The following is a 25,529-nucleotide window of genomic DNA, read 5'->3' as shown; positions in this document are numbered from 1 at the left end:
CTGGACCAGATGTACATCATTGTGTTGTTGCTCATTGACAGGATGTGGCACATCATTCCAACCTAGCTCAGGAAATTCTGGCATAACCCAATTGTGATTATCAAACTGCAAATTGCCTGGGAGGGGGTGCGGATTGCCATTGAAGGGCATGGGGTCTTCATCTGCTGGCAAGATGTATGCAAAATCTGCTGAGAGAATGTATACAGGCACAGACCAAGAGATTGTAGCACCACCGAAGTCTGCATATTCTCTGTAAGTCACAGAGCGTGGAACCAAAGTCGGCGCCGGGAAAGACACATAAACCAACGAGCGGACAAGCATTGGATCATCTTGGTGCCAATGGTTAAACCTACCAAACGTGCTAATCACATCCGCGAGGTACTGTGTGCGCCTATAATCCAAAGGAACACCAGGCAACATAATGCATCCACGGCGAAAACCCTGTGTTGCTCTGTAATTTATGCCCTCATCATGCGGAATAAATCTAACAAATCTATCATTGCCCAGATTGTAGGGTGGATGATCAACTAAGGCTTGACGAGCCAGAGCACTTCTAAAATGAAACAACCCAACTCCTTGGATCCATGGCTGGTCATCCAGAACAGCTCTACCCAGATGATTGATGACAAAGTTACTAACCATGTTCCGAAAGATGGCGACTTCTTCAGGCAGAGGGGCTGGCTCAACGATGGCGATAGCATAGGCCTCATGCTGTCGATCTGGAGCCACCGCCGGCGCAAAGAAGGTGCGGGGCAGACGCAGCTCCCCGCCATTGATGATGTCGAACCCTTGTGGGATAAACTCCATGGTGTCCAACGGAAAGGTCGCCATGGTCGGTGCCGAAGAAGGAGAGCAGCACTGAGTAGTAGTGGTGCAGTAGTCAGGCGATGCAGACGGCGATGAGGGAGGTGGAGGAGGCGTTGTGGGCGGTGGCTCTGCAGGCAGAGGTGGAATAGATGGGGTGGCAGGCTCGACGGGACTGGACAAAGACCCAGCGGGACTTGCTATGGAGGGAATCGAGGCGTCCAGCATAGAAAAACCTGCTGGCCAGCTGGATTCACCCAATTTGGTCTGTGGGACCCACTTGTAAGCGGGAGAAGGGGTAGAATCTAAACAGCCCTTTGCCCGGTGCCCCAACCGAAAACATCTACAACACTGAACCCTGTTGGTGCACGCTTTGGTTAAATGTACCATCGATAAACAATTCTGACATTTCCACACATTAAAAACCATGTCATCAATAAGTTCATTTAAATCAGCAGAATCTCCAGATAAGGCCGTTGGTTGCAAATCAATATTCTCCTTGTTGCCAATATTAGATGGAGATATATCAGAGGAGTCTAGATTTGATAGGGCCGGGGATGGTGTGGAATCAACCTAGGCCATGGGAGAGATTGTTTGGGCCGGGGAACGAACGTGGGCCAGAAGTGGAGCTGGTCCAACCAGCTCATCGTCATGCAAATGCAGATTGACGTCGAGGGCGGTTGGCGGGGCCACTGAAAACACGGCTGAAGAAATCTCACGAACGTTAACTGTTCCGAAAGTGATGGGTGGCTCGGCCACCGTCCATCGGAGATCAGTAGCCGGCGACGGAGGCAAGATCACTCGTTCACGAGGAAGAACCGAATACCCAGCAACAGCAATATCATCAACCATACCTGGCGAGGCAGGATAGCTATATCCCTTGCAAACATCATATTGTTGGAATGTAGCAAACGAAATTTTCTTTTTAGATCCAGTACCCGAATGCAAAGCAGACTTAGAAGGAGGTTTATGCATGGCAATCATACCAAGAGAAGCACGCCTCTTAGAGGGACTGATTATTATCCATTCAGCATCACATTCCTTCTTCCAGATAAGAAACTCACGTCTCCAATTAGGGCCACCATTACCCCAAAGATGGAAGTGACATTTGAATTGCGGACACACAAAAGATCGCAATTGTAGAATAAGAAGGCCAACACGTTTGCAAGAGACAATAAATGCGAATACCTTGTCCTTAATGAGCTGAACAGACAAATCAATTGTGGATCCTCCTATTGCAGATTCCAATGCCGCCGCCACTGAATCATCATCAAGATGAAAGATGTGCCTACTAAAAGACACGACCATAATGAAATGGCCTGTGTCATCCATGGGATGAATGCATTTCCCACAAGATCTAAAAACTTCCTCCACAAAAGCCATTCCTTTGGAAAAGTCCAGATCCAGAGTTGATCCCTCATGATGACCCATGTGAGATGGGTATAGGGAGAAGGATCAGAGGACGCCGGAGATGATGCGTGGAGAAGGAGCAAAATTTACTGGTTGGAGGGGGAGATCGCCGGAGAGCCTAAGTCGCCGATGGGGGGTGTGGGGAGAGCCATCTATGCCAGTTGAATTCGTTATTGATATTGAGCATGGCACAGAATCTGTTTGCAAGCATCCTTATAAGCTTGGACCATAGGAGTTGAAGGAGTTGAAGAAACAACTCGATGAACAAGAGAGTATGGGTCTGATCAGACCGAGTTCATCTCCATGGGGTTGTGGTGTTCTTTTTGTCAAGAAGAAGGATGGAACGGAACGACTCTGCGTCGACTACCATCCATTGAACAAGGAGACAATTAAGAACAAGTATCCACTTCCCAACATCAATGACCTATTCGAGCAACTTAAGGGTGCCAAAGTATTCTCCAAGCTTGACCTCTGTATGGGTTATCATCAGATTTGCATTCGTGAACAAGATATCCCTAAGGCATCATTCAGAACAAACTATGGTTCTTATGAATATAGTGTCATGTCTTTCGGCCTTGTCAATGCTCCTCCAACATTCTCTCGCATGATGAACTTCATCTTCAACCCATACACAAATGATTTCGTTCTGGTCTATCTCGATGATATCTTGGTCTTTTCCAAGAATAAGGAGGATCATGCCAAGCGTTTGAGATTGGTGCTCGACAAACTCAGAGAGCATCAATTCTATGCGAAGTTTTCCAAGTGTGAATTCTGGCTTGATGATTTTCTTTACCTTGGTCATATCATCTCCGCCAAGGGCATCACTGTTAATCCCGAGAAGGTGTCTCCAATTGTGAATTGGGAACCTCCTCAGAATGTTAAGCAGCTCCACATTTTTCTTGGGCATGCAAGCTATTGTCGAAGATTCGTTGAGAATTTCTATAAGATTGCAAAGACTCTTTCCAACCTCCTCCAGAAGCATGTCAAGTATGTCTAGACACCTGAATGTGACGTTGCTTTCAATACCCTCAAAGAGAAGCTGCTCACAGATCCTGTCTTGACTCCTCGTGATGAATCCAAGCCATTTGAAGTTTTCTGTGATGCCTCCTTACAAGGTCTCAGTGCTGTGTTAATGCAACAGAAGAAAGTTGTGGCTTATACCTCTCGCCAGTTGAAGCCCAACGAAAGGAACTACCCCACTCACGATCTTGAGTTGGCAGCAGTTGTCCATGCATTATTATCATGGAGATATCTCTTGTTGGGAAGGAAAGTGGACATCTTCATAGATCATAAGAGCCTCAAGTACATCTTCACTCAACCCAAGCTCAACCTCAGGCAGACTCGATGGGTCGAAATGATTCAAGAATACTATCCGAGTATTGAATATACTCCAGGCAAGGCCAATGTCATTGTAGATGCTTTGAGTAGGAAGTCTTACTGCAACAGCTTAATTCTCAAGCCCTTCCAACCGGACCTTTGGGAAGCTTTCCGCAAACTGAACCTCCAAGTTGTTCCTCAAGGCTTTCTTGCCAACCTCCAAGTCTCTCCTACTTTGGAAGATCAAATTCATGAGGCACAACTCCTGGATTCCATGGTGAAGAAGGTGAAATATGGGATTGCCAAGAGCCAACCCAAAGACAAGTGCTATCGCATTGATGACAAAGACACTCTATTCTTCAAGGACCGGATTGTGGTTCCTAAAGGTGATCTAAGGAAAGTCATCATGAACGAAGCTCACAATTCCCTTCTATCCATTCATCCTGGAAATACGAAGATGTACCATGACCTCAAGCAGTCGTATTGGTGGACTCGAATGAAGCGAGAAATTGCTCAATTCGTGAATGAATGTGATGTCTGCAGAAGGGTGAAAGCAGAACACCAACGACCAGCTGGTCTCCTCCAACCTCTTGCTATTACAGAATGGAAGTTTGACCATATTGAAATGGACTTCGTGACTGGATTTCCCAAGTCCAAGCATGGAAATGATGCTATCTTTGTTGTCATCGACAAGCTTACTAAAGTTGCTCATTTCCTTCCAATCAAAGAATCTATCACAATGGCTCAGTTGGCAGAGCTATACACCTCCAGGATTGTCTCTTTGCACGGCATTCCGCAATTGATATCTTCAGATCGTGGAAGCATTTTCACCTCCAAGTTCTGGGACTCCTTCCAAAAGGCCATGGGCACCAACATTCGCTTCAGCACAGCTTGCCCTCCTCAAACAAGTGGCCAAGCCAAGCGAGTCAATCAAATCCTTGAAGATATGCTCAAGGCTTGTGTCATCTACTTTGGTATGAAGTGGGAGGATTTTCTTCCATATGCCGAGTTCTCCTACAACAAAAGCTTCCAAGCAATTTCGGGCAAGGCCCCATTCGAGATTCTCTATGGCAGAAAGTGTCGTACTCCTCTCAATTTGTCAGAGACTAGTGAACGCCAACTTCTTGGCAATGACTTAATCACAGAAGCTGAAGAAATGTGTAAAGTCATCCTGAAAATCTGAAAGTCGCGCAATCGTGCCAGAAGAGTTACTATGATAGCAAGCACCGTAACTTGCCTTTCGAGATCGGAGACCATGTCTACCTTCGCATCTCTCCAATGAAAGGCACTCGCCGCTTCAGTATCAAAGGGATGTGGGTCCTTTCAAGATCGTTGGCAAAAGAGGAGATCTCGCCTATCAACTTGAGCTTCCATCCAACTTCGCAAATGTGCACGATGTGTTTCACGTGTCACAGCTTCGCAAGTGCTTCAAGTCCCCCGAGCGCACTATCAACTTCGAAGAGATTGATCTCCAACAAGACCTGTCTTATCATGAGCATGTTGTTGCTATTCTTCAAGAAACCGAGCGCAAGACTCACAACAAGTATATCAAATTCTTGAAAGTGAAGTGGTCACACCATTCCGACCGAGAAGCCACTCGGAGTGTGAGGATCACCTCTCTTCTGAATATCCGGAGTTCACAAAGTTTTTTGGTGAACGGCATGAGCACGCAAAGTTGCTATCATGAATCTGTTTATGACATGCTCTGTTTTTCTGCTAAGTCTGAAACTGTTAATAAAACTTGCTATGTTTACATGGGTGCCATCATATCTTCTGTGCCTTTTTGGCTCATGATCAGTAAGGGACTTTTGATCTATGCTTCTAGTAGAATCATGCCGTGCCTTGATTTGCTATGATATATTCCTGCAGCATGTTGTTTGCTTGATCTAAACATTACTTCCTGATGTTGTTTTTGACATGTTAGTATTTTCACCAAGTCTGTGAACCTGATATCTTTTGCACTTTTGCCATGCTTGTTTGAACATGTTCTAGTGTGTTTTAGCCGTAGCTCAGTGTTCATGTTTTGTCAAGCATCTCTTGTACATAACTGCCATATGCCCTGTTGATATGTTGGAGTGCAGTAACTTACTTTGTTGTTGCATTCTATGTGCCATTGTGCTGTTAATCGCAGTTTTGCGTCATCCTTGTTTTACTTGCCATTTGCAAACCGTGCATCCGTTTCGGGTGATCATTATATCGATTTCAACCAAAATCATCTCATATTTCCAGTGGCATACTAGGTTTGCCATGTTGATGCCTTGTTCATTCTTTCCCTTCAGGAGCACGCATATGCATTGCATAAAATATATTGCATATCATGCCATGTATTGCATCATGTTGCTTGTGCATTGCACCATGATTGATTGTTGGTCCTTTGCTTGTATTCTTGCTTTGGGTAGAGCCGGGAGACGAGTACGTGACCGAGGAACCTATTGAGTATGCTAACGAGGATCAAGCTTTCGATGACTCTGAGATCTTTGCAGGCAAGATGACCATACCCTCGAAATCACTTCTATCTTTGCTTGCTAGTTGTTCATTCTATCGCTATGTCGCGCTACCTACCACTTGCTATATCATGCCTCCCGTATTGACATGTCAAGCCTCTAACCCACCTTCCTAGGAAACCGTTGTTTGGCTATGTTACCGCTTTTGTTCAGCCCCTCTTATAGCATTGCTAGTTGCAGGTGAAGTTGATGTTTTTTCCATGTTGGAACATGGATACTGTTGGGATATCATTATTATATCTTATTTACTTTAAAGCACCTATATACTTGGTAAAGGGTGGATGGCTCGGCCTTTTTCCTAGTGTTTTGTTCCACTCTTGCCTCCCAAGTTTCCGTCGGTGTTATGTTCCTTGATTTTTGCGTTCCTTACGCGGTTCGGTGTTATGGGAACCCTTTGATAGTTCGCTGTGAATAAAACTCCTCCAGTAAGGCCCAACCTTGGTTTTAACATTTTCCACCTAAGCCTTTTTCCCTTGGGTTCCGCGGACACAAGGGTCATCTTTATTTTAAACCCCCGGGCCAGTGCTTCTCTAACTGTTGGTCCAACCTGTCAACCGCCGGTGGCCACCAGGGCAACTCTGGGTTGGCCTACTGGAATTTTGGACAATCTGGTGAGCCTTAAGAACGAGATATGTGCAGCTCCTATCGGGATTTGTCGGCACAGTCGGGCATCTTTGCTGCTCTTGTTTTACCATTGTTGAAATGTCTTGTAACCGGGATTCTGAGACTGACCGGGTCTTCTCGGGAGAAGGAATATCCTTCGTTGACCGTGAAAGCTTGTGATGGGCTAAGTTGGGACACCCCTGCAGGGTATAAACTTTCGAGAGTCGTTCCCACGGCTATGTGGTAGATTTGAATTTGTTAATATCTGGTTGTTGAGAACTTGACACTTAACTTAATTAAAATGAATCAACCGCGTGTGTAGCCATGATGGTCTCTTTTCGGCGGAGTACGGGAAGTGAGCACGGTCTTGTGTTATGCTTGAACGTAAGTAGTTTCAGGATCACTTCCTGATCACTTCTAGCTTCTCGACCATTGCGCTGCTTATCTTCTCGCTCTCTTTTGCATATGATAGCCACCATATATGCTTAGTGCTTGCTGCAACACCTCCTCAAACAAAGTACGTGAAGTTGCAGCTATGGCGAACTTTAATCTAAACAAAACCCAAAGTCTAAACGATGCCCTAAGGGTTGTATATGTGGAGGAGAGAGGGGGGAATTTCGTGGACCTTGGAAGAGGGGTCTGAAACAAACCCTAACTCTTGTTTCCCCCACACATACGGACTCAAAAACAGCCTATAATCAAGTATTTCGAAATTACATGGGGCTGGCCCAAAAACAATGTGAAGCTGCACCTAGAATAGACTCTGGACGAAACTTATGAAGTGGAATCTTGTATATTTCGTCCAAGGCTTCATGCACTCATTATGGTGGCTTCAAAGTCCTAGAATCATCACATGTAACTACGTTCTTGTTCCCCTTGCGCATGCCATCATCCCCACGCTTGAACTTTATCCAAGGTTCATCTGTCTTGTACAAGCTAGGACCTTCATTTGTAAGCAAAACAAACGTATCCAATTTAGGCAGCATCATATTCTCATGAACAAGAATCGTTACCAAGAAACGGAAGTACCTGGTAATTCAATTGGCGTGCGCGAGCTCTAGTAATTGGTCCTGTATGTATAGCAGCTGGGGTTGTGGATGTAACAATGTTATTTATGTCCTCTACCATGGACAGACGTATGGCATTTGTGTCATTTGAACGCGGAGCAATCGCCTGCACCGGGAAGCGGCACGGGCGACACTGACCGTTTCGGGCGGAAAGCATACGCTGGCGACGGAGACGGTCTGGGTGGGCCAGGGCGGTCAGACTCGTGCTTGGCAGCGAGTCGGTCCAGCAGCCGGACATGCTCGCTTGACATCGAGCTCGCCGAGCTGAGCGACGACAATCAGACAATGGACGTAGCTTCTGACCAGGAGTCGGCGCCACTTTCCAAGCTGGTTCATGTCGTGTTCACCATAGAGTAGGTGGGGCCGCACTTCGACGCCCTAATGGCGGAAGAGCTACTAGCGTAGGAGGACCTGTGCTGCAACCTCCGTCTCCTCAATGAGCTATAGTAAATTCCATTAGAATTCAAAAATGGGTTGTACATTCTTACAAATCGCAAATGGGCTATTTGTTCTCTGCCATACACTTGTGGGCCTACTAAGTTGACGCATCCCCTCAAAAAAACTAAGTTGATGCGTATGCAAGTTTTGTCAAATTAGTCAACACACAGTTCTAGCAATAGTGGTCATTGGATGTCCATCCAACAGATGCGTGCTTCTTCTTCAATCTCGGATATTCTTGCTTCAGCCGCCCAAAAAATGATTCCTCCCCCTGACATCTGGGGCGCACCGTTTTGGAGGCTGACGTGTGGGCCTACTAAGTTGACGCGTACAAAGGGATTTGTCAACTTAGTCAATATAAATAATTCTAGGTGGAGTGACCGTACGATGTCCATCCAACGACCGTCATGCTTTTTCAACCTCTGGTCTTCTTGCTCCAGCCACACAAACCAGCGCCGGCCGTGCCGCCTGCTCCTACCTCCCATGTCCGGCTGTGCTGCCACAGCTGGCCATGCCATCCCTATATACTCACCCACACCTCCTATTATTCTCCAGCAACGGCAGCCTCACACCGCAGCCGAAGCAGTCAACCCATCTACTCCCCTTCGCGTGTGCATCCACTTCCGCGTCTTCCCCGGCTCCGCGTCATTCCCTTCCTACGCCTTGCGGCACATGTCGTTGTAGAGCACCCGACATAGCAGTTCACACAGTCCTGTCTAAGTCCTGTACACGTACGTACATACGGGCGGGGTCTCGAGTGCTACTCGTGCATATATACGGACGGCTAGGGCTTGTGTACATGGAGAGGCAACGGACAGCAGCAACTGCGTGCTGCTCATCGGGAAACGAACCTGCTGCGTCGGAATGGAGAAACAACGTCTTGTTCATCGAGCGGCAACCAAGTGGGTTGGAATGCGTCATGTTCAACAGGAGCCAACCGGCTTGGACGGAATAGTCGAAACGGGGTTTGGCATACCGCATAATAGAGGAAATATCCTTCTGTTTGACCTGCCACAGTCAAAATGGGATCCTGTTCATCAGGAGGGGTCTGGCATACCGCAAAACAAGGGAAACGGACTTGTGTTCAAGTGCCAACGGTCAAAACAGAGGAAACAAACTTGTGTTAGAGCGCCTATGGTCGAAATGGGGTCTTGTTCATCCATCGTCTACCGCCTCACTCAGGCCTCCACGGGCTACTATTCATCCACCGTCGACCTCCTCTAGCCTCCACGAGCTACTGTTCATCCACGACAATTGTTCATGCAACCTCCACCGGCTGCTATTCATCCAGCCCTCCACGGGGTCCTGTTCATCCATCCCTAACCGGCTCGATCGGGGTCCTGTTCATCCAGCAGCAATGGCCTACTACCACGGGGTCCTGTTCATCCAACCCCCACCGGGAACTGTTCATCCACAGCCAACCAATCGGCTCGACTCACCACGTCTCGACTCTTTCTATGTACCACGCGCACGGTAGCAACGGTCACTGTTCATCGAGAGGCAACCCAACACCGACTGGCTACGTCTCGCAGGGGGGCTCGATCAACTTCAGTAAGTAGCAACAGTGATCGATCGCTAGGGTTTAGTTAGCAGCAACAGCGAAGGAATTGCTCGGGTTCAGTTAGCAGCGAATGAATCGCTTGGGTTTAGTTAACAGCCAAGGGATCGAACACTCGGGTTCAGTAACATGCGATCGCTCCGGGTTCAGTTAGCCAACGCCTCGCACACACGCACGCACATGAGAGAAACGCGCAAACCACAGTGCATCACTCGGCCCCGACCACCCACCGTAAATGGGAACTCCACGATATTTCCTCTCCCTCGCTTCTACCATAATTTTCTCCATCATGGACAGCCTAAAGAATGTCATGCAGCTGCGTCTCCAGCCCGCCCATAATGAAAAGCCCATTTTTCTGTCATGATTTTTTTTCATATAAGTAGGATCCCACCACATCTATGATGATACCGGGTTTTGTCACAATTATCATCATAGAAGTGTCATAAGCATGATAGAAAAAAATTCATTCGGCCCAAAATGTCACGGATGTGTCTTTTTTTCTAGTGCAAGCTCCCGCCAGCTGCCAGTGCTCCACCTCACCGAGCAACTAGTCATTGATCAGTGAGGTTTCAAGCCTGCATGCAGTTACGTGAAGCTTGTCAGGCACATGTCAGCTCGCTGGAAGGATTTTTACCCTTATCGATACCCTTCCAAATGGCGAGTCAAGTTAATAGGAGTTAGCTAGGCAGGCGGCGCAACAGCCTTGCCAGGGCTCCTCCTTCTCGCGACACCTTACTATTCATTTAATGCAGTTTGTCCTAATTGGCAGAGTTAGGTATGATAGCACTGTTCGCTATCTAATCACTAGATAATGACGGCTTTACCACTGTGGTAACCCCTTGATGTATAAAAGGAGGTCCATGGCAACCTTTATAGGGATATGAACCAAATTGAACTCTACGCACACTTGCACACGTAGCTGCTTTCTCCTTGTAGCTTGCTGGGGGAAGGCATTGCTTGTACTTGTACACCCACACTTCCAATACACACGAAATTAGGAGTAGGGTTTTACACCTCAAAGGTGTCACAAACCTAGGTAAAGAACCCTGTGCCTTCTGTTGATCTTGCTCTTTGCGTTCTGGGCATTTCCCTAGCAGAACCAAAAAGGGCTAGATGGCCCCATAGATGGTTGTCCACACTGACATCTTTGGCACGCCAGGTATTGGGATCATGATGAACCAAAAGTATAGGGGATTTATCGTAGTTCTTTCGATAAGTAAGAGCGTCGAACCCAACGAGGAGCAGAAGGTAATGACAAGTGGTTTTCAGCAAGGTGTTCTCTCCAAGCACATAAATTATCGGTAACATATAGTTGTGTGATAAGATAATTCGTAATGGGTAACAAGTAACAAAAGTAACTAAGGTGCAGCAAGGTGGTCCAATCCTTTTTGTAGCAAAGGACAAGCGTGGAAGAACCCTTATATAAAGCAAAGCACTCCCGAGGACACATGGGAATTGTTGTCAAGTGATGACGCACAAGTATATGGGGTCAATTGTAGCCTTTTCGATAAGTAAGAGTGTTGAACCCAATGAGGAGCAGAAGGAAATGAAAAGTGGTTTTCAGCAAGGTAATGTCTGCAAGAGCTTGTAAGTAACAGAGTAGTTTGATAGCAAGATAATTTGTAACGATAAAGTAATGATAGTAGTAACAAAAGTGCAGCAAGGTAGCCCAATCCTTTTGAGGCATAGGACAGGCCAAAACGGTATCTTTACTAAGAAATGTGTTCTTGAGGGTACACGGGAATTACATCTAGTCACTTTCATCATGTTAATCCGCTTCGTGTTCGCTACTTTGATAATTTGGTATGTGGGTGGACCGGCGCTTAGGTGATGTTCTTACTTAAGCAAACCTCCTACTTATGATTAACCCCCTCGAAAGCATCCGTAACTACGAGAAAAGTATTAAGAATAAATTCTAACCATAGCATGAAACTTTTGGGTCCAATCTGTCCCTTACGGAATAACACATAAACTAGGGTTTAAGCTTCTGTCACTCTTACAACCCATCATATAATGACTATTCCACAATGCATTACCTTAGGCCCAAATATGGTGAACTTTCATATAGTCGACGTTCACATGGCACCACTATGGGAATCACAAGATACATACTATCAAAATATCGAACACATATCAAGTTCACAGGATTACTAGCAACATGATTTCTCCCGTGACCTCAAGAATGAAAGTAACTACTCACAAGTGATAAACATGTTCAAGATCAGAGGGGTATTAAATAGAATAATGGATCTGAACATATAATTTTCCACCAAATAAACCATATAGTAATCAACTACAAGATGTAATCAACACTACTAGTCACCCACAAGCACCAATCTATAGTTCCAGTACAAAGATTGAACACAAGAGATGAACTAGGGTTTGAGAGGAGATGGTGTTGTTGAAGATGTTGATGGAAATTGCCCTCCCCAAGATGGGAGAGTTGTTGGTGATGATGATGATGATGATTTCACCCTCAGGGAGGGAAGTTACCCCGGTGGAATCGCTCCGCCAGAGGGCAAAAGTGCTCCTGCCCAAGTTCCACCTCGAGACGGCGGCGCTCCGTCCTGAAAGCCCTCCCCTTATTTTTTTTCTAGGTCAAAATGACTTATATACCAGAAGTTGTGCACCGGAGGTGGGCCGGGCCAGGTGCGCCATGGTGTCTTGTGCTCCCTAGGTGGCCCTCCTCCATAAAAAATCCTCATGATGTTTCAGCTCATTTGAAGTTGTGTAGAATAGGTAGCCTGACGTAGCTTTTTCATGTCTAGATTTCCAGCTTCCCGAATTCTCCCTCTTTGTGTGTACCTTGCATATTATAAGTGAAAATGCATTAGAATTACTCCAAAAAGCATTATTATGAATAAAAACATTATAAATAACAGTAGGTAAACATAATGCAAAATGGACGTATCAACTCCCCCAAGCTTAGACGTCGCTTGTCCTCAAGCGACCGAAATCAAAAAACATGTCCACATGCTTAGAGCGAGAGGTGTTGATAAAAACAAAATACGGACATAGAAGCATCATGTGAGTTATTATAACCACAACAAACTTAAACATAAAACCTTTATCATAGAACTTTTATCATAGACTTCTCATGAATAAGAAACAATTCATCACACTATCAAAGTATAAAGCATAAAATCTATTGGAAACCAACAAACTATGTTCTTAGTCAACTTTGGAACAACAATTCATCATCTTTTCAGGAAGGGTCACATATTGGACCCTTTAGGAAAGTCCACATACTCAACCATCATATAGTCTTCTATGATTGCTAACACTCACCGCATACACATGAGCAAAACGTTTCAACCGGGCACATAGAAAGATAGTGGCTTATAATTTCTCCTCCCAACATATTCACCCCAAGGGTGTTGTCAACAATAATAATTCATGCTACCCATATTCAACTGGACATATATGCCTAGATCTTTCCTCACCACATGATGCTTGCCAAAGGAGAAAAATAAAAGGAATAGAGAGAAAAACTTTGACTCTTGCATGAAAGTAAATACATAAAAGTAAAAGATAGAGGCTTCATAGAGGGAAGCAGAGGTTGCCATACGCTTATTTGTTTGTATGCTCTACCCCTTAGTGCAAAAGAACGTCACGCTATATTGCCCCTTATGATAGCAACCTTTATTATGCAGTCAGTCGCTTTTATTCTTGGCTATCACAAGTTCGTACAACACTAAATTTTCTCTTGCACTAAATGATCTAACACTTTTAGAAGCAATTTTTATTGCCTTATTGCATCGATGGCAACTTATTTGAAGGATCTTACTCAATCCTTAGGTAGGTATGGTGGACTCTCGAAAATAAGATTTGGGTTTAAAGGTTTTTGGATTCACAAGTAGTATATCTACTTAGTGCGAAATTTTTGGCTAGCAAAGATGGGGGGCAAGGACCACATGTTGAAAGATCTATGACAATATAACTTCTATGTGAATATGAACAACATAAATCATTACGTTGTCTTCCTTGTCCAACGTCAACAATTTTGGCATATAATATTTTTATGGGGGCTCACAATCACAAAAGATTTCTGGGATAGTGTATTTGTATGTGAATCTTCTCTTCCATTATTAATTCTTTCATGAGTTGCATCATTGACCAATGCTATGTTTGTCAATCTCTAATAAAATTTTCTACTTATACTATTCCTTACGTGGTGTCATTACCTACCATAAGATTAGCATATGATCTTATTCATTTATTTTCTTTCATTTTATTGGAACATGAAAGTAAAGAAAGCAAAAACTCAAACTAAACTTTACTATATATCTTGCACCCGATTACAAGGATAGATCACTAAGCAAACTCTCAAAAAGAAAGGATCGAACTAAAATTTTATTCATCTAAAGTAAAAGACAACCATGGATCGAACTAAGAAAAGTAAAGGCAAACGATAGTGGTTGTGATACGATACCGGGGCACCTCCCTCAAGCTTGGCAGAAGCTAAGGGGAATTCCCATACCCGATACTCAATTTTCTTTTGGTGATGAAGAAGGTGGTGGTGATGTAGCAGCGTTTTCCAATATAACCATGAGTAGCCCCCCAAACCTCGAATCTCCCGAAGGGATCAATGAAGTAACTGGGTATTTTTCCTCACTTCAGCCATTATGTGTTTATTTTTCGGGCCCCAAGAGTTTGTTCCTGCATTGCTTTCTCTTGGACAAACTATGTCCCAATTGGACAGTATGTGCACACGAGGAGTATTCTTGAACCCATAATTGTGAAACTTGTGTTGACACCTGATTTTGGCAAGATATAGATTGCAATGAAGATGGTCTCAAGTGAACAGGTTTTCAGCATGAAAAGATTCACGTTGCCGAGTGGAACAACTTTGATGTTTCGGTAATATTCATTCGACCTTATCTTACAGACCGAAACTATACTCCGAGTGTCATAATTCAATGTTTTGAGTGGTTTTTGGCCAATCACGTCTTCAAGATGACCTCGGATGAAGGAGCACTCTTGAGGAATTGTCTTCATCTCATCGAGCCAATCGATTTTGATATATAAATCATCTCAATCCGTGTTCATATGCAAAAGTTAGAGGCAATACACTGCAGACCGAACCTCAACGGAAATATGGCGCGAGGTGCCACACACTTGTCTGATAGGTTGCGCGAGTAATTCGGCCATCAAGGAAGCGTTGAATCGAAAAACCTTCAACACGAAAAAGTTTTGTCTCGTCGAGCCGATCGTTTTTCATATAAAATTTGTCTCAATCCAAGATTGTATGCAACCTGCAGAGGCAAATCAAGATCAGCCTGTGTTTTCAGTCGGGAAATCCGAGTGAAAAGTTTACCATCCGAGTGAAAACCTACCGATCGAGTAAAAGGTCGAGTGAAAACTTACCGATCGAGTAAAATATTGGCTTCCGAGTGAAAATATAGTAATCTGAGTGAAATTGTCATCCGAGTGAAGTTATTCCGAGTGAAAAGATTACCGTCGGAATGAAAACTTGACGTTCGAGTAAGATATTGCCTTGCGAGTGAACTATAGTCATCCGAGTGAAAGATTGTCTTCCGAGCGAAATTATAGTCATCCGAGTGAAAGATTGTCTTCCGAGTGAAAGACTCTAACATCCGAGTGAAAAGGTGCAGTCGGACGAAAAACTCTAATATCCGAGTGTATGAGCTCGGATCCGAGTGAAACTAAATATGTGCCCGAAAGGTAATCCAGATGACCTCGGATGGAAAAGTGATCAACACGGAAGTTGTGCACATCGTCAAAACAGTGACCTTTGGTTTTGGAGTCATTATCATCTGAGATAGTATACGGCATGTATGTTCACTACGAGACACGGACAATCCAGTCCGTTACATGACCGAGTCCGACTGGATATTAAAGATGGCTTCGTAGAATATTCAAGATGGTCTTATTTGGAAAAGTGTTCAACATAAGAATTGTTCGTCTCATCGAGGCGCACAAGTTTCATATTTGGGCCGTCTTGATCGGAGGTCATATGCAAGCTCGGTGGCCCGCGCAAGGAGGAAGACAGAAGTTGGGCCAGATTCAGACTGAATCCGAGTTGGAATAGAATTAGGACTCTAGGACGTGAATTGATGTAATTTTTTGTAAGGAAAGCCTAGATGTATCCTTTGCTTGTACGGGAATTCCAGCCGCCTCTTACATATGTTGGGGGTGATGGCCGATTGAACAACACCAATCGAACCAATCAATCTATTACACTTTTGTGTTCATCTATATTTATCCCCTACCCTTGTATCTTTCTTTCTCGTTATTCGTCCGTTCTTCGCGTTGGAGTGCAGCGATCCACGAGGCTCTAGGGGCGAGCGAATCGACCTAGGGCAGCCCATAGTCGCCGCACTCCCTGACAGGGTCCCTCCCGGGCGTGTGGGGTTTCGGGTCTTCAAAAGCGCCCGCTGACTGTCTTGCGTATCGCGCTATCGGTCGGGTCTCCTTCGACGTGAGCTGCGGTGCATCACCCCCGGCGTCGAGGGTACACGTGATGTGTTCGTGTGTCAACACACTTTTTGGTGACTCCGCTGGTGACGAAGCTTTGAACAGTCTCCAGCCTGTTCTTGCTACGAGGAGAGCGTCATCGAGCGGCTGCAATCTAGAACGGTAACATGTATCATCAATCTCCTTACGTAGATGCAAATAGCCATTATGTTGATGTTGCTAGATCTTTCAATGGACATGTCATGTCGCCTAGCCCTAACGAGCAAAGGCCGACTAGTTATTCCGTTGGAGAAACTTGGAATTTACATAATCGCCACATGCAACTTATGAATCTGAACTTTCGTGCATCGACAACATCTTTCAATATGCCGATGAACAACACAATTTGTTCGAGTGATCAATATATGACACCTCATGTGCAGGAGAGCATCTCACAGTTTTATCCATCGGCAGCCATCTCGCAATATGCGGGTTTATCCCCAAACATGCCATTGAATTAGGCAATCGGCCATGCTTCCATTAGCTATTTGGCCGATTATCCTCAGTCATCATATAATACACCTCATGATATTAATTGTTCAGCATCATATGCAGCTAAAAGTATTCATGACTCGACTCACTTTTATGTCCGAGTGAATGGAGATTCTACAGGAGTGTATGTGTCTAATATTGCAGGAGATGAGGTGACTTTGGCTGCGTTAAAAAGCTTAGCGCAAAATAAGAAGATTACCACTCTTTTCCTTGAGCAACATGATAAAGGTTTGGTTCCTGATTATGAGGCAATAAAAGCTAGGGTTTTGAAAGAAGATGAAGTGTTACCGATTGATCAAATTGGCATGAGAAAATATTCAACAGCAGTGTACATGTCTTCACTATCATTGCAGCATGTTATACACCCCCTATACAATCGCAAAATTTCGGCAACATCAATTCATTGCCGAAAGATCATAAAAGTATTGGGGGGCAAGCTGATCCAAGCAGGGCTGAGTTTAAAGAAAAACATGTGGCCCAAGTGGACAAGATCAAGCCAAAGCTCATAGGGAATAGCGTCAATGAATTTACTACACCAACTCTTGAGGAATTACCAGCAGAATATCGACATGCTTATGAAGCACTCAAGAAGAAACATGGAGTGGAATATTTGCAGGAATACGTCAAGTGCCTTCCTCCATATAGCAACCATGTTGGCTCCTTTGCAATTTTGGGGAAAGATAAAAAAGAAGCTTTGCAAGAAAATCGTCAAGAAAGGGTTCACTCGGCTAATACGGTTGATTCGGTTGAAACTGAGTCAAATATGACTAAGTCGTCTATAGCTGAATTGAACAGTTCCTTTTGTGACAAGACAATGGTGGATTCAATTGAAACCAAATTGACCACTGAGACGTTTAAGACCGAGTGTGTTGCATCGAGCCAGCCGAGTGCATCATGTCAACCGAGTGCATCATTCTAGACGAGTGCATCACCGGCTAAAGCTGCTAGAGCCGAGTGCATCAAGCCAGTTATTGCTGCGTGTACCAAAATAGAAGATGCAAGCTTCACCGAGCAAAAGAACTGTAAACGCAACAAATTTGCCGTGCTCGATTTTTCTGGATGTGAGGGAGCTTACATGCTACCCTATGAGTTCCGTGCCAAAGAAATTGATGAGCATCGAGAGCAAAGTTATATGGCCAAACAAAGTTTGACTAGTGACGAAGACCAAGAACCAGAGCGTCTAGCTGAATGAAGTATAGCTGACGAAGAGCGGCCAAGTGGAATCCATTCGGGTAATCCGAGTGAAATCTACTAGGGAAATCCAAGTCAAATCTATTCAGGCAATCCTAGTGATGAGGCACGAGATCCAGAAAAAGAGGAAGATGCATTCGAGAATTATTCAGAAGTGGAGCAATGTATTGTTCCAGTGGTGCAACCATCTTCTCATTCCAACGACTTCACAAAGGTACACCTAGCCGAGAGTTTACTCAGTTTTCAATTCGGTCAAAATCATATTGCTGATGCACTCGTTAGTAACATTCTAATTAATTTTTGAAAGACCGATCGAGATGAGTAATCTGTTTGTTTCAAATTATCTTGTTACTAATCATGCTGATCAACACATGACACCATACATAGAGGCTAATAGTGACAACTTATCGCAACCAAAGTTGTTCCCGTCATGCCGACTAAACTTTATATTCATATGGGCAACTTTGTTTGTTTCATGCCTGGCTAACATTTGGTCTCAGATGAGACGTATATTCTATAATTATTTTGGTTGCAGGAGTATAAAGCCAGGTTCAAAGTTCTCCAAGATAGCCGATTCAAGAGCATCGGGAAAGGAGGATGAAAATCAATGCATAGAAGAGTCGGATGATGTTAAACTGACACCGCTCGGTTGTTTTGTATCGAAGCCGGTATCACAATATCGGTTAATGGACCAAGAGTGTACGTCCAGTGCAGCCATAGTGGATCACATCATCGGTACATCGCTGACTAATCTTATTATTATAATTTATCATGATGTCGAGCCATCAAGACAAGAGCTAACGCAATGTTCGTTCAAGCAAAATGTCAAAGATTGCAACATGTTCCATCAAGTCAAGCAATCAGACAAGATAGGTCGATTGGAGTTTGTTGAGGCACGATCATTTGGACAGTTGGATCATTTTGACGGCCATCAAATGTTGACTCAGCTATCTTCAGCCGATTTATCTAAAAGTGGACATGTACACGTCAATAATGATGGGGTCAAGTCTTCGAGCAAGCATATTGTTAAAAAGTGCATCAAGAACAATCTTCAAGACGGAAATTCCATCAAAGCTACAATGATAACATCTAGCACTGGGGGGCAACAAGAGAATTCAAAGACCGGTGCATGCACAACCAAAGAAAGCAAATGCCATGGTAAGCACAAAAGCAAAAAACCAAAAGTAACTTTTGCGCAGTTATTAGAAAAGTACCAAAAGATAAGTGAGGCAAAGAGTGCTTATCAGCCAAGTGAAGCAAAAGCATCAAAGTCACCCCCAAGGCATAAATCTAAAGACTTGGATTGGCAAAGGAAGACGTTGAGCAAGCAGACTTCATATCCTGCTTTTGGGCCGCCAATGCCAATGTCGTGGATGCCTCCCTACGCTCATGTAAATCCATATCCATCATGGGGCACGTATGATACAAGGGAAAATTATCCATCTTATTTTAGATCGTCTCGCCAACATTATGCAGCTCCAAAAAGATCAACATTTGATGAACAATCACATGTCAAAGACTGTTTCAATCATAAGGAATCGGTTCGGAGCTCAAGGAACAAGAAAGAGGTGGTCAAGCAAGTGTACCAGGTCAAGAAAGATGGTCGTAAGTGTGCTACTTCAGATTTGTTCTCAAATAACAAACAGCCAGTTAAAGTATTGACATTGGCTACAAAAGGCAACGAGGCAAGTCAATCAAGTGCCAAATCTTAAGGGAAGAAGTTGAGAGTGCACAAGGCCAAAAAAGAGTTGGCATTGGTTGAAACAAAATCACAGCCAACGTGCTCACTCAACTTAGCACATTGGCAAGAGAAGGAATTACAAAGACTTAGTGCACATGAGTTGAGAAAGAAGAACATGGCATGGGTTCCCAAGAGGAGCAGTCAAACTAGAAATGATGTCCGACCTTCTATTGCAAAAAGTGTTAAAAAGGTGAAGAAAGAAAAGGATGGCCGCAAGAGTGCTATTTGAGATCCGACTCCAAATGACAAAAAGCCAGCCGGACCTATGTTGGCTGCTAAGGACAAGAAAGTGAAGCAAGTAAAATTCAAGGATCCAATAGTCAAGTTTGGACAGGCCAAGCCAGAGATGCCCAAAGTCAGGAAGAATTTGCCAGTGCATAAACCAAAGTCCCAGTCGGGACGCCAACTCGGCTTACCATATTCACAACAGAAGAAGCTAAAACGTCTTAGGGCCAAAGAGCTAGAGAAGAGGAACATGGCCTGTGTTCCTAAGGGAAATCCTCGAGTCAAGAGCGGCACCACATCTCCTGTTGCGAAGCCAGCAAAAATAAGGGAGTACAAGTGTAAAGCCCGTAGGCGAGGACGACAATTTTCATATAGGAGACTCCAGGAGGCGTCTCCTCCATGTTCTTCAATCGTACCATCAAAATAAACACTATGGAATTTATCCTCAGCCGAAAAATCTGACTTATTTCGGCTATTCACACTTTGGTGGACGGACTCCCGAGCACTTTTGAGATAAGAACGCATGGCCGATATTTGCATATTGCCCTCAGAATTCATTGTGTTGACAAAACCCGGCATCTGGCTAACGGTGTTCACCATGGTTGATTTCCTACTCCTATAGCCGATGCTTAGTGTTTGCCAATACTGGCGAGGTCGACTTAATTATTGAGTCGACCACCAATCAAGGATCGAGTGCATAAAAGAGCCCCGACTCCAAATGTTATTTATTTGCAGGATCCAAGTTAGGAGACATACATTGTTCGGCGGAGGATTGATGGTGTACTTTGATAACGAGTTGAGTCGCCGAACAGTTGACGGTATTCCTTTGAGCCGCATGGTCATAATCGTTCGGCAACCTTCCTCGTTGATGGGTTCTAATATTCCCAAGGAATGCCTGGACAAATGCAAGGTCCGGATTGACATAAGAAACTTACGTGGAAGCCTTTGTGACATCCAATTGTTGTTTTCAGACAACTATTATCCAAGAGGCTCTACCGAAGAAGCAACAAACATGAGCATATGGATGATTAAAATTATCATACTCAACATGCATAGCCGATGGAGTGTTGACATCGTGCTTAAACATTACCCTAAGCAAGGTATTTTTTGGCACGCAAGCTCTGCTAGAAAACAGGGGGGGATGTGTTGACACCTGATTTTGGCAAGATATAGATTGCAATGAAGATGGTCTCAAGTGAATGGGTTTTCAGCATGAAAAGATTCACGTCGCCGAGTGGAACAACTTTGATGTTTCGATTATATTCATTCGACCTTATCTTACAAACCGAAACTATACTCCGAGTGTCATAATTCAATGTTTCGAGTGGTTTTTGGCCCATCACGTCTTCATGATGACCTCGGATGATGGAGCACTCTGAAGTAATTGTCTTCGTCTCATCGAGCCAATCGATTTTGATATATAAATCATCTCAATCGGAGTTCATATGCAAAAGTTAGAGGCAATACACTGCAGACCGAACCTCAACGGAAATATGGCGCGAGGTGCCAGACACTTGTCTGATAGGTTGCACGAGTAATTCAGCCATCAAGGCGGCCTTGAATCGAAAAACCTTCAATACGAAAAAGTTTTGTCTCATCGAGCCGATCGTTTTTCATATAAAATTTGTCTCAATCTGAGACCGTACGCAATCTGGAGAGGAAAATCAAAATCAGGCTGTGTTCTCAGTCGGGAAATCCGAGTGAAAAGTTTACCATCCGAGTGAAAACCTACCGATCGAGTAAAAGGTCGAGTGAAAACTTATCGATCGAGTAAAAGATTGGCTTCCGAGTGAAAATATAGTAATCCGAGTGAAATTATCATCCGAGTGAATGAGCTCGGATCCGAGTGAAACTGAAGATGTGCCCGAAAGGTAATTCAGATGACCTCGGATGGAAAAGTGATCAACACGGAAGTTGTGCGCATCGTCAAAACGGTGAATTTTGTTTTGGAGTCATTATCATCTGAGATAGTATACGGCCTGTAAGTTCACTACGAGACTCGGACAATCCAGTCTGTTACATGACCGAGTCCGACTGGATATTAAAGATGGCTTCATAGAATATTCAAGATAGTCTTATTTGGAAAAGTGCTCAACAAAAGAATTGTTCGTCTCGTCGAGGCGCACAAGTTTCATATTTGGGACGTCTTGATCGGAGGTCATATGCAAGCTCGGCGGCCCACGCAAGGAGGAAGATAGAAGTTGGGCCAGATTCAGACTGAATCCAAGTTGGAATAGAATTAGGACTCTAGGACGTGAATTGATGTAATTTTTTGTAAGGAAAGCCTAGATGAATCATTTGCTTGTACGGGAAGTCTAGCCGCCTCTTATGTATGTTGGGGGTGATGGCCGATTGAACAACACCAATCGAACCAATCAATCTATTACACTTTTGTGTTCATCTATCTTTATCCCCTACCCCTTGTATCTTTCTTTCTCGTTATTCGTTCATTCTTCGCGTTGGAGGGCAATGATCCACGAGGCTCTAGGGGCGAGCGAATCGACCTAGGGCAGCCCATAGCTGCCGCACTCCCTGACGGGGTCCCTCCCGGGCATGTGGGGTTTCGGGTCTTCAAAAGCGCCCGCTGACTATCTTGTGTATCGCGCTGTCGGTCGGGTCTCCTTCGACGTGAGCTGCGGTGCATCACCCCCGGCATCGAGGGTACACGTGACGTGTTCGTGTGTCAACAAATTTTTATGATGTAACCTCTATAAAGGCCTTCTTGGTGGGAGTCCTTCATGCACTTTGGGGCTCTCTTGATTGTTTGATGATGTCATAGCTTGATGAGGATTAGAATGAGTGGAGATGCCTGCCAACATGCCTCTCTGGGAAGCCGGAGGGTGAACCCCATAGGGATTTTCCTCTCCTTCCTCCATGACAACCTCTTCAGCTTCCTCTCTCCTTAGATATACCTGAAGCAACCCTGCTTCTTCTTCTCCGTTGTTGGAAGATGAGGAAGACATGATGCGGGCCTAGCTGAATCTGACAGAAAATAGCACGGAAGAGAAAACAGAAGATTTCTCCGTGATACGATGGTCAATAGGTTCGGGGGTGTATAAAGGATCTTTATCTTGGGAAACAAGCAAACGAAGGAAAAACTGAGTCTGGAAGGTACTCGAGGTGGGTGAGGGAGTCCTGGACTAAGGGGTCCTGAGGCGTCCGGCCTGTTAGCCATGGGCCTGACTGATGGGCTGTGAAGATACGAAGACCGAAGACTACACCCGTGTCCAGATGGGACTCTCCTTGGCGTGGAAGGCAAGATTGGCGACTAAATATGTAGATTCCTTTCTTTGTAACTGACCTTGTGTAACCCTATATCCTCCCGATGTCTATATGAACTGGAGGACTTAGTCCGAAGGAGGGACATTATCATAGCCATACAAGCTAGACCTCTAGGGTTTAGCCATTATGATCTCATGGTAGATCCACTATTGTGATACTCATATTCATCAAGATCAATCAAGCAGGACGTATGTTATTAACTCCATAGAGAGGGCCCGAACCTGGCTAAAACATTGTGTCCCCTGTCTCCTATTACCATCGACCTTAGACACACAGTTCGGGACCCCCTACCCGAGATCCACCGGTTTTGACACCGATATTGGTGCTGTCATTGAGAGTTCGACCGTGCTGTCACCAAGAGGTTTGATGGCTCCTTCAACCATCTACAACGATGCTGCCCAAGGGGGAGTTTTCCTCCCCGAACAGATCTTCGTGTTCGGCGGTTTCGCTCTGTGGGCCAACTCGCTTGGCCATCTAGAGCAGATCGAAAGCTACGCCCCTGGTCATCAAGTCAGATTTGGGATCTTGAACTACGTCGCGAACATCCGTGGGGACTTGATCCTCGCCGGATTCGAGACCACGGCCACCACTCCTGCCCACCCCAAGGGACATGATGTAAATCTGTCGTCGGACTATATCCAGGAGACAACTCCCGTAACCGCTCTGGCCTTAGATCCGGAGCAGGCTGCGCCATCGAAGGACGAGAAGCTTAACCCCGCCACGGAGGCCACAGATTCCCCGGCATTGGAGCCACGCATAGACTTGATCTCACACGATACCTGTGCCACCGGAACTCCGGACTCGTTTTCGGCCGTAAGTTCCGAATCATGTGAGCTCGCAGACGCCGAACTTGATTGTTTATCGATCTTCGAATTCAGCACTGCAGACATCTTCAATAGCACTCGCCTTTGGGCGACATGCTAAACTCGTTAAAGAATCTGTCCTTGGCGGAGGACTCACAGCCGAGCTATAGCCGGTTCGAACTAGGGGCTAATGATGGAGAATTTTTCTCCCCACCCGCCACCCACTTTATAGCCACGGTCGAAGATTTAACTGACACACTTGATTACGACTCCAAGGACATCGACGGTATGGATGACGATGCCGGAGAAGAAGAGGCCCATAACCCACCATTGACCGGACGCTGGACGGCCACTTCATCGTATGATGTATACATGGTGGATGCACCAAAGGAGAATAGAGGCGATGACAAGGAAGATCCAGCTGAGGATAAACCTTCTGAAATATAATCCAAGCACTGGCGTCAGCGGCGCCGCTCTAAGTCACACCACAGTAAAGACAACAACACCAGCACAGGAGAATATAAAACTCCAGAAGGTGCCGAAGACAATGAAGACCCCGTTGAAACAACTAATGAAAAAGATGAACGGGAAGATGGGCAGGTTAGCCTTGGTAAACAGGCCACGCACGAAGACTCAGAGGACGGAAGTTATCTTCCGCTCTCCGAGGATGAGGTGAGCCTCGGCACCGACGATTTCATCGTGCCTGAGGAACCTCTTGAGCAGGGGCGCTTCAAGCGCCAGCTGATAGCCACTGCATGGAGCCTGAAAAAGAAGAAGCAGCAGCTTCAAGCTGATCAAGATCTGCTCAATGATAAATGGACCGATGTCCTAGCACCCGGATAATATGGCCTCAAGCGCCCAACCAAAAGTTACCCAAAGCGCAAATTGGTACCTCAGTTTGACGAGGAGGCGCCGAAATACATACCACCATCGTACAATGCGGCTGACCGACCACCACGTGGTCGGGACAAAACGGCAACTCACACCGAACACCACCCGCCCTGCCTCATTGCATAGGTAGGGGTAAATTAGCCCACGGCCATACATATGACCTCCGGCAAAACCTGAACAATAAAGCAGGACATACCAGATCAATCTATGGATCTCGAGGAAGTGCCACGACACACGATGACGGCCACCTATTCAGACGTGACAAACTTAGTCATGCGCGGGCTGAAAACCGCAGACGGACTCCATCAGAGCTACGTCGCGATACGACCTGATATAGTGGCACCGCACACCCTCATTGCTTCACTGATGAGGTCATGCATCATGAATTCCCAGAAGGGTTCAAACCCGTGAATATAGAATCATAGGATGGAACCACGGACCCGCGGTGTGGATCGAAGACGTCATTCTCCACATTCATATGGCCCACGGCAATGATCTCCACGCCATCAAATACCTCCCTTTAAAACTCAAGGGGCCAGCTCGGCACTGGTTAAACAGCTTGCCTAAAAATTCTATCGGTAGCTGGGAGGACTTGGAAGAAGCGTTCCTCGACAACTTCCAAGGTACATATGTCCGGCCACCAGACACAGATGACTTAAGCCACATAGTTCAACAACCTGGAGAGTCCGCCAGGAAATTCTGGACTAGGTTCTTAACTAAAAAGAA

The sequence above is a fragment of the Triticum urartu genome, chromosome 6A (genome assembly GCF_056163025.1).
Source record: "Triticum urartu cultivar PI428250 chromosome 6A, HENAU_Tu73, whole genome shotgun sequence".
Lineage (NCBI taxonomy): Eukaryota > Viridiplantae > Streptophyta > Magnoliopsida > Poales > Poaceae > Triticum > Triticum urartu.
Note: the sequence above shows the minus strand (reverse complement) of the source record.